The following is a 10383-nucleotide window of genomic DNA, read 5'->3' on the forward strand; positions in this document are numbered from 1 at the left end:
TTAAATGTTAGTCTTATTTTGGTAGTTATTTTGCTTGCATAGGATTAATTGAATAACATCGTATTTTATTCTCGGGTCCGGGCAAAAGAATAATATTTGGGTTCAAACTACCCATTTTTAGGCCTAATTTTCGGATCTGACCTATAATGATCCGAATCCACCACACATGGGGGACATGCGTGGGGAACACGGACGGAACACCACATACAGGGAACCCCACCACGCATGGGGGACACAAGTCTTGGACCCCTACACACGTGGGGTCCATGTTCTTTGCAAGCTACAAAATACACGGATGGGGATTTGAAAAGGGGGATTTGGAAAAAATTTTAAAAAAAGCAAAATTTTGGAAAAGAGAAAAGAGAAAGTTGAAAAGTTTGAAAAAGGAGGGGACAAAACGTGAAAAGGGGGGATGGAAAGAATTTTAAAAGCAAAAAAAAGGGATTGAAAAAGTTTGAAAAGGGGGCGGACAGAACGTGAGAAGGGAAGGGATTGAAAGAATTTTTAAAAGCAAAAATTTTGAGAAAAGAAAAAAGGGGACAAAACGTGAAAAAATTGAGAGGAGAAAGAAAGAAAAAAAAGCTATTGTATGAAGAAGAAGAAAACTGAAGAAAACCCTCACGCCATAGCCCATGGTCTCCTCCTCTTTCATGTCAAAACGACCATAACCAGCCTCCCCGTCGCTTCCTCGCGCACAGCAGTGAACCAAACAGTCCGTTCGACCTCCAATATGTTCAACTCCGAGTTCGACTTGGGTTCGTTCAAGTGTCAGATTTTTCTTTCAAGATTATTTAGTTCATTTGATTTATTTTCTGTTATGGTTTTTGGTTTTAAGTGTTGTTTGTAATCTTGTTTGGTTCCTTCTATTTTTCGGATTATTGGTTCTTTGTTTAAAGTGTTATTTTTGTAATCTTGTTTTGTTCATTAATTCTCCTTCTTCTTCAAGACCTTTTTATTTGGTCAAGGTTTTTCTTCTGTTTGTTTGAGTTATAAGCTACATTCGATTTGAACAACTTCGTCGAATAGTTAGTTTGTGACTGCTTTGTTTGGACGAATGCAGCATGAATCACTTTGTTGGTCTGTTTTGATGCTTGAATCTTTTGTGTGAATTTGACTTAAGGATTGGTTGTAGCTGTGTAGTGATTTGGTGTAGTTGTAAATCAGAGAGGTTTAAATACATATTGCTAAGAGTGAGGGCAAGGCAATAATAATAGGGGATTTTTCAGGGATATTTTTGGGTGTTAAAAGATTTAAAATGATTAGTGTTAGTAGCCTGCCAGTTAATATTCAGTGTATAATTAATGAATTATTTAATGAAAAGGGAATTAGTAGTGCAGAATACACCCTGTCTGGTATCTTTAAGGGTGAAAAATCAGAAAATAAGCATGAGATTAATGATAAAAGTGTATAGATGCACATGAGAGGGAATATACAGGCTGAAAGTGAAAAACTTTGAATAAATAATGTTTAGTTCTAGCCTATAAATAAGGGGAGTTGATATAGAGAAGGAGGACTGGAAAAAAAAAAGGATGGAGACTGGAAGTTGAGAGAACAGAAATTTTCAGAACTTAAAAGTGAGAGATAGGCTAATTTTTCAGAACTAAAAATCAGTCTTTGAGAGCTAAAAACTGAAAGTGAGGTTCTTTTCTTTACTGCTGAAATCAGAACTTTGTTACTGCCATCTGTTGGATTGCGTTTAGTACTACTGATTTTCAGTCAAGCTTTCTGGGGTTTTCAGTTTGGTTCTGACCATTGTTACATTGGTTATTGCTGTTTTGTTGCTGTTATTTGTTGTGGGATTCTGTTGCTGTGCTACTGCTGTACATTGTTGCTCCTGACCTCTTTTCTCTATTTATAGTTCGAATTCCAGGTACACATTCGAATCTTGTAGTGATAAAGCTTTGAAGTTGAAATGCAGCAATAAAATCGAACCGCTTCAATAAAGCAGATAGTAGACAATCTGGTCTATTTAGTTTTTTTATGAACTGTTTTATTTTTTATTTTTTTATTTTTTTTGTATAATTGGATTGAAAAGAGAAGGAATCGTATAAATGGTCATGCGCTGATATAACATGAACCTTTCAATTTTATTAGATTAATGGGGTAAATCATGATAAGTAGCATATCTCTAGTTAGTTGTTTGTTTCCATGCATATATTCAAGTAGTCCATAAATGAGATAGAGTACTTAGTCAAAACCCAATTAGTATTTCGTTTAGATGGTTAAAACTAATTTCCATTAGTCCTCTTAAGTGATTATACTCTCATCAGTATTGGCATTAATTCATGTTACAAATAATCTCACATAGATAGATTGTGGACTTGATAAAAATGTAAAAATAAGGTGGTTGGGTAGTGTCAACATTATAGCTCCAATAATAATAATAAAAGTAAATAAATAAATAAAGGTCGTAGTCGATAATTTTATGTATTAATAATTAAGTATACTTACACTAATGTAGAGTAGTTTCAATAAAGTATAGTTAAATTGCGAATCCATTAGGGTTAATGAATTAGTCTATAGCTTTGATCATTTAGTTAACCTCACCACAGTTAAAAATGGCTAATTGTAGTAACGTTAGTCAATCTTGTACGTTTTTTATATACATAATTCCATTTTAGTAATATTAGCTTATGGAATAAGGCGCGAAACAATTTTTCATTTTTACAAGTTCAAGTATAATTTTCGTTAGCATCTGTTGTAATCTATTAATTAAATAAGTTACGGTTTTTTTTAGCATGTAATTAACTAGGATTTTTCTTTATTTAGAGACAAATAAAAATAGAAATGTAGTTACTTTCCTTTTAAAAATAAATAAATAAATAAGTGAGACGAGCTTCGTCAAATAAAAAAATAATAAAAAAAATTTGCAGGACCCTCAGTAAAGGTTTAAGAATTTTTTTTAGTCGGGAAGGGCCGTTTAGCAAATTTCACGGCCCTACCCAAAATAATAATACGCTAGTCGCTTTAGGCGCATATTTAATAATGTAATCTCCTTAAACTCGGGTGCACATTTATGTGACCCAAATCCAAATCTCAACGAAATCGAAATGTGTCTCTAATCACGAGTACATTGATTGTGACGTGGTCTGAGATGCATTTCCATGACGTTGCAAATTCTTTTTAATAATGAATGAGACGAGCCTCGACAAACAAAAAATGCACAAGCTGCGGGGCCCTCTAAATGTATATATTAAAATACTTAGAATTCGAGGACAGGCCGTTTAGCGAATTTTACGGCCTTCCCCAAAATAACAAGACGCTAGTTGCTTTAGGCGCGCCTTTAATAATTTATTTTCCTTAACTCGGGTGCACATTTATGTGACCCAAATCCAAATCTCAACCGAGTCGAGATATGCCAAACAACTACGGGTGCATTGATGTAACGTGGTTCGAGATATGTTTCCACGACGTTGCAATTCTCGTAAAATAATAACAATAAGTAAGAAAGCGGTAAAAAGATAAAATTTTGCACATAAGTTCATATTTGTATAAAATCAGATAATCAAGCCGAATATAACAGTTGAGCGACCGTGCTAGAACCACGGAACTCGGGAATGCCTAACACCTTCTCCCGGGTTAACAGAATTCCTTATCCGGATTTCTGGTGCGCAGACTGTAATATGGAGTCATTCTTTTCCTCGATTCGGGATTAAAATTGGTGACTTGGGACACCCTAAATCTCTCAAGTGGCAACTCTGAAATAAATAAACAAATCCCGTTTCGATTGTCCTTTAATTGGAAAAACTCCCTTGCACCCTCGCGGGGGCGGAAAAAGGAGGTGTGACACTGGAAATTAGTAAACAATTGTCAACAAATATTGTAAAGTTTTTTGTCTGAATGTGCATATTTTTAGAATTTGCAGCAGCTATAGAGATTATACAATTGTCAACAAACATTGTAACTTCCATTGGCAGAATATATGCATATTGTTATATTTTGTAGCAGTTTTAGGAGGAACATCATATTTTTTTATCAGATGGATTATATAAGATGTAATATATTGTTAATATTATGTGTTTGCTGGAAAGAAGTAAACAATTATCAATCAGATGTTCGCACATAATCACTTCAAGTTGGTAGTTTCATTTTTTTGAGGATTATTGAAAACTAATAAACGATTGCTGATCACGCCCAACTATGCCTTATAAAAAGGACGTTGCAAATATAACCTGAGTATTCTACCCTGAGTCGAATCCACAGAGAGTTAACCTATCAATCACTATCTTTAGACCCACCAAACTCTTGAGAACCAATTTCCCCAAACGTTTGAATCACAGTTGATGGTGTCTTTAATAACTAAAATTGCAAGTAAATAAACAGCTATCAACTAAGGATGCTAAGGTTGTAAACAATAATGAGAAAACGCTAAAGTAATGACTTCCCCTATTGATGGAATCTCTTCTGTTTATGCTTCATACAAATTGACCAACACATCTCTATCAATCATGAACGCTCATCTTACCGTAAATCTCTCCCGAGTAATCACAGTAATATACTCAATGCACTCTCCCGAGATACACTAGCTAGCTCCAATTAACACGGTTCACTTTAGATTGCACTCAAGGCTTCGTTATCCCTAATCCCGCCTTTAAACCAGCAGTTATAGATCCCTCTTATACTTTGGGAGTGGTGTTGTTCAACAATAACCTAAATATGCACTCTCTCCCGAGTTATGCACACTAAATAGGCACAGCTAATTGAGGATTCTGTCAATTAACTACAACATGCACAAAGTTGAACAAATAAAGATTGAGACTAGCAATTTGTATTCACATAAACAAGAAGTTCATCCCCAAATAGGTTCCATCAAAACCTTAGACAAAGGATTAGCTACTCATAACTATGGGTAAACAAGCTAAAACAATATTCATCATAAAACTTGCAAGAAAAATCAAAGAAAAGAAGAAAGATGTTTTGGGTGATCTCTCTCAATTGTTTTTCCTTGCCAAAATACTCTCCAAATTAATACATGTCTCTCTTGGGCGGAGTCTAGTGTTTAAAATAGGGTTTTGGGCTAAAAATACCGTATTTTGCACTTTAGTCCCTGAAGTTCTCCGCCTCCGTCGCGGTTCTGCCGCGGTCGCGGTCAAACCGCGGCCAAACATGCTCTCTGATTCTCACTTTTTCTGCAGGGATCTTCTACCGCGGTTCTGCCGCGGTCGCGGTGGAACCGCGACAGTACTCTTTCAGTTCTGACTTGAGCTGTTTCGCGTGGTTTACTTGACGAAATTTTACGATCGGCTTCTTTTTCTCCATATTTGATCCCAAAAGTACTCCATAGCCTTCTTTGGTCATATATAACCTGCAAAGCATGAAAAACACTAATAAGAGCATTTTGTTATCACTTTTATCATCCAAACTATACAAAAAGGTGGTTATTTAGGGCCTAATTATAGTTAAATTCACCTATTATCAACACCCCACACTTAAACCTTTGCTCGTCCTCGAGCAAGTTAAACCACACTTCTAGGCCTAATCGTTCGATGCATTACCCAATTTTTTTATGCCACACCCACCATTATGAAGGAACAACCTAAGCAGTGCAACAGTCACGCCTCAGATGAAGACTCTAACACCATAACACACTCATGCTCACTCTAGTTACTCTAACAGAGGTGAAAACTCACTTTTTCTTTCTGAGTCACATGCCCTCACATCATAATTTTGAGAGAAGTTCCACACACATAAAATATAAGCAACAAGGAACCAAAGATAGGCAGAATTCACTCACTCTCAGCAAAGAACATTCACATGCCATACAGACACACCATAAGCTTGCCCCTAGTGTAGTACTCTACTAATCGAACTATTCAGTCAAAGATCAAGAGGTCTTTATTTGGTTGATATGTAGGCTAAGGGACGGGTAGGATATATTTGGATATAGTGACTAGCCTCCCTAAGCACTTTTAATACACACTTCCTTTTATTTCAATTTCCATGCTCAGCCCACTCGTTCTTCCACATTTTAGTTCATAGGTGACCCCCACTTTTCTTTAGGTGCAACTGTTTTTTTCTTTCTTTTTGTTTTGTTTTCTTCATTTTTTTCTTTTTTTTTTCTTTTTTTCTTTCTTTCTTTTACAAATCCATTGCACCATTCGAGTATTTCTTTCCTGATTCCCCTTTTTCCTACTTCCTTACCACCCCACACTTTGACTTTTGTATGTTCTTTAGTAATTCAAGTGCTTCTAGGAGGTACAGGTTCAAACAGTCAAACTATTCAAACACAGGGATATAGGTCATTATAGGGTTATCAAAGAACAGACTTCAGGCTCAAAGGGGTTAACTATGGCAATATATATAGGTGGATTCACAAATATACAGGCTACACAAAGAAATGCCTCAATCATCTCTAAAACCAAACAACTTCTATTTCGCTTTGCAAACACACAGGGAAAGTTCTAGGTATCACATGCAAGCACAGAACACAAGTAATAGCTCACACACACTTGGCATGTAACTCATTCCGAATCAGTTTATCAACACACTCATACGAGCGTTCAAGCAAGACAGGATGTGCAAAATTAAGGCATAGATTTACGAGTCTACAAACGAGCCTTGACGTCACACCCTCATGTTCGTTTTTGTTATTCTCAGGTGTGTACATCAAGGTTGCATTCTAGCCTTCACCCATTTTGGTCCAAAAACTACAAACGAAAAATCTACCTAACCCGGTTCAAGAAAAGCCCTTGGAAAAGAACCGTGGTCAAAAGAAAAACCAAGGGAAAATTACTACACTACCTAAAAAAGAAAAAATAAAATAAAATAAAGAAACTACATGGACTACTTCCCTCAAGAGTACTGTCCAAGTGGTCCGTCCTCAGGAAGAGTCCTCTACATTTTTTTATTTTTTATTTTTTTTTAAATCCGACTTTGACCCTCAAGAGACCCGTCGACAAGTGTCCGTCGTTGGGCCAAGTCAGTTACTTCTAATGTGAGTACAGTCAATTATACACAACAACACCTATCAAATACTATAACATACACCATGTCTATATACATTACAATACATTACCCAAGCAAGTCTCCCACCTCACACTTAAAAATTATGGAATGTCCCCATGTCATATCAAAAATAACGAGCAGAAGGGTAAGAAGACTTCCCTGATCCTCAATCAGAGTCGGAGACGGTGCTGGGGTCCACGTGGAAAGCTCTCCCCAAAGCACAGAACCAGGACATAAACCGGCTCTCAGACCTGGCCTGCCGCTGAGACATGGCATCCATACGCGTGTGTAGGCCCTCCACCGAGGTGCGAAGATCCGCGACCTCTTCCTCCATAGAACGCAACATAGGCTGGGTGGACTATGATCTGGATAAGCCTGCCCCAACATGGGGGTGCCGAGAGGGTCCGGCACTGTCATAGGATCTCCTGGATGGTGCCATGGGAACCGGGTCATCATCCTCATCATCGATCTGAATGGTGGTGCGTGCACTCCTGCCCACTCTGATGCCCGAAGCTTTGAAAGCTGCTTTAGGGGGCAACTCTCCATCAGTAGGATTGGTGGGGACATTCTTCAGTAGGTACGATGTAGTCACCAGGGAGGGGAAGTAGAAGCCCTTTGACCTCAGCGGGGACCGTATGATCATTTCATCACCAATAAGTCTTGCCGCATCAAAATCTTTCTTTGTGACGAAGCACCACGTCAAGAGGGCTCTTTGGAAGTTCACGTCAGTCGTGTTGCCTGAGGGCAAGAACCGGCTGCAAATGACAGTGAGCCAACACTTAGCCAAATGGGTGAATGAATTGGAGTTCAGGGTGATATGGTCACGTATCCAGATTAGTTGCCCCCCTGCGCAGAGTGCATCAGTCATAATATCCAAAGTGACTCCTAGTGCGTCCTGGTAATAGTCGACATCACCAGTAAACTGGGGCAGCCGCAACACTTGTTGAATAGTTTCAACTGAGGCATCTACCCATTTGCCCCGCACAGTCACCTCCCGCAACGTATGTGATAGGCAGTTCGCGTAGAACTCTCTTACAAACATCCTGTTCACCGTTTCAGGTTCATCAAATAAGAACTCCATTTCCCTCCACCAGATTTCCTCATACATCTCCTCTTTTTCTGCACGGAGGGCTGCCCTGTCAATCGGAATCTCAGGGATGAAGCTCTTTGAGGCCTTGGCATGAAAGTCGTCCTCTGCCAATTCCGATTCGAACCTTGAAGCATCATATGTAGGTTGTTGGGACGTGCCTGCCGATCTCTTTTGCTTCTTACGAGCCATATGACCTGCAAAAAATACAAGAGAACCATCAAATATATCCTACATGTGCCAGTCGGATGGTTACTCAGACTTCACCACCCGATGGCACCAAATAATATCCCCCATTTATTCCATTCATACACTATGCCAAACCCCCAACTAGTGAGGTGTTCCAGGTTACAACCTCCACAATGGCCCCACAACTTTCTTACAAATTCTGGCATACAACACCCCACACTTACTCCCTCAAGTGATTCACGTTAAATATAACACCACCATTCACCAAATACAACACTACCACAACCTAGGATAGGCACAAAATGCCTCAAAATAGCACCACAAGCCCCAAATTTTCCAGCCAAAAAGGGCCCTCCCCCAAACTACACCGCAAAAATTATTTCTAGGCCTCCAAATCATCGAAACAATCCCCACAATCGAAGTATAAGAAAGACCCAACCATTTTAGCACCAAACAAATCCACAAGAAGTAAATACAACAATAAAAACAGAGAAGAAGCAAAAATTGAAAGAAAATCTACACTATTCCTACCTAGGGTTTAACTAAACTAGTTTAGACTAATTTACACTAATTAGAAGAAGAAATAGACTCAAAAAGAAGAGAACACTTACTTGATGAAGGTTGGAAGGGGTGGGTAGTGGTGAGAGGAGGTGTGGAGAAGATAACAATGGCGGTTGTTGGGAGTAAGGGAGGGATTTGAGAGAGAAAGAGAAGAGAGCATTTGGGTTTTATTTTGGGGGGGGGGGGGCATTCTGTTTCAGAATAGGGAGGGGGAATAAATGTTTTGGGATGGGTGCAGGGTTATGTGAATTAGAAAGGGGGGGTGAATTAAAAAAGATTTCTACATACCTGGGCCCGACGGGGTCTGCCGCGGTTCTGCCGCGGTCGCGGTTGAACCGCGGTAGACGAAGTTCAGAGAGGGGTCCCCACTGCGGTTCTACCGCGGTCGCGGTGGAAATGCGGTGAACGAAGTCCAGAGAGGGTCTCTGACCTCGGTTTGACCGGGGTCGCTGTGGAAACGCGGTCTGGGTAGTTGTCTGATTGTTTTTTTTCATATAATGTGTTACACTTACAACAATTTTGTGGGTTGCCTCCCACGCAGCGCCTGATTTAACGTCACGACACGACGCAGGATGAGCGCATTTAAGGCTCACTCGACCTCTGTGGTTCAGTCAGGTGCAGCTCAGACACTTCGTTTTTCTCGCTCATGCCCACATATGGCTTCAATCTTTAACCATTGACTCTGAATGTACGAGAGTCATTCTCTGTGGAAATCTCAACAGCTCCTGAAGGGAAAACTTCAACTACTCGAAATGGTCCAGACCATCGTGACTTAAGTTTACCTGGGAACAGACGTAGTCTTGAGTTGTATAGCAATACCATGTCCCCGGCTTTGAAATTTATCTCAACAATGTTCTGGTCGTGCAGCCTCTTCATTCTCTCCTTGTACAATTTTGTGCTCTCAAAAGCAAGATATCTGAATTCCTCGAGATCATGCAATCAATGACTCTTGACGTGCCCGCAGCTTCCATGTCTAAGTTCAGCTGTTTCAATGCCCACCACGCTTTATGTTCAAGTTCCACTGGCAGGTGGCAGGCCTTCCCAAACACCAACTTGTATGGTGACATACCAATTGGAGTTTTGAAGACAATTTTGTAAGCCCAGAGTGCATCATCTAGCTTCCTCACCCAATCAGTTCTTGTGGCGTTCACAGTTTTGGTTAACACACTCTTGATTTCTCTGTTGGACACTTCAACCTGTCCACTAGTTTGCGGGTGGTAAGGAGTAGCCACCTTGTGGCGCACATCGTACTTAGCAAGCAACTTTTCAAAGGCCCTGTTGCAGAAATGAGTGCCTCCATCACTGATAATTGCTCGTGGTGTCCCAAAGCGGGTGAATATGTTCTTCTTTAGAAATCCCACCACCACTTTTGCATCATTGGTAGGTAACGCCGCAGCTTCCACCTATTTGGACACATAGTCTACAGCAACAATAATATACTTATTGCCATAGGAGCTAACGAAGGGACCCATGAAGTCAATCCCCCAGACGTCAAACACTTCCACCTCTTGAATTGGGTTCATGGGCATCTCGTGGCGTCGAGAAATGTTCCCGGTCCGCTGACATTCATTGCAGCCCTTCACTCATAGGTGAGCATCTTT

The sequence above is a fragment of the Nicotiana sylvestris genome, chromosome 6 (genome assembly GCF_000393655.2).
Source record: "Nicotiana sylvestris chromosome 6, ASM39365v2, whole genome shotgun sequence".
NCBI lineage: Eukaryota > Viridiplantae > Streptophyta > Magnoliopsida > Solanales > Solanaceae > Nicotiana > Nicotiana sylvestris.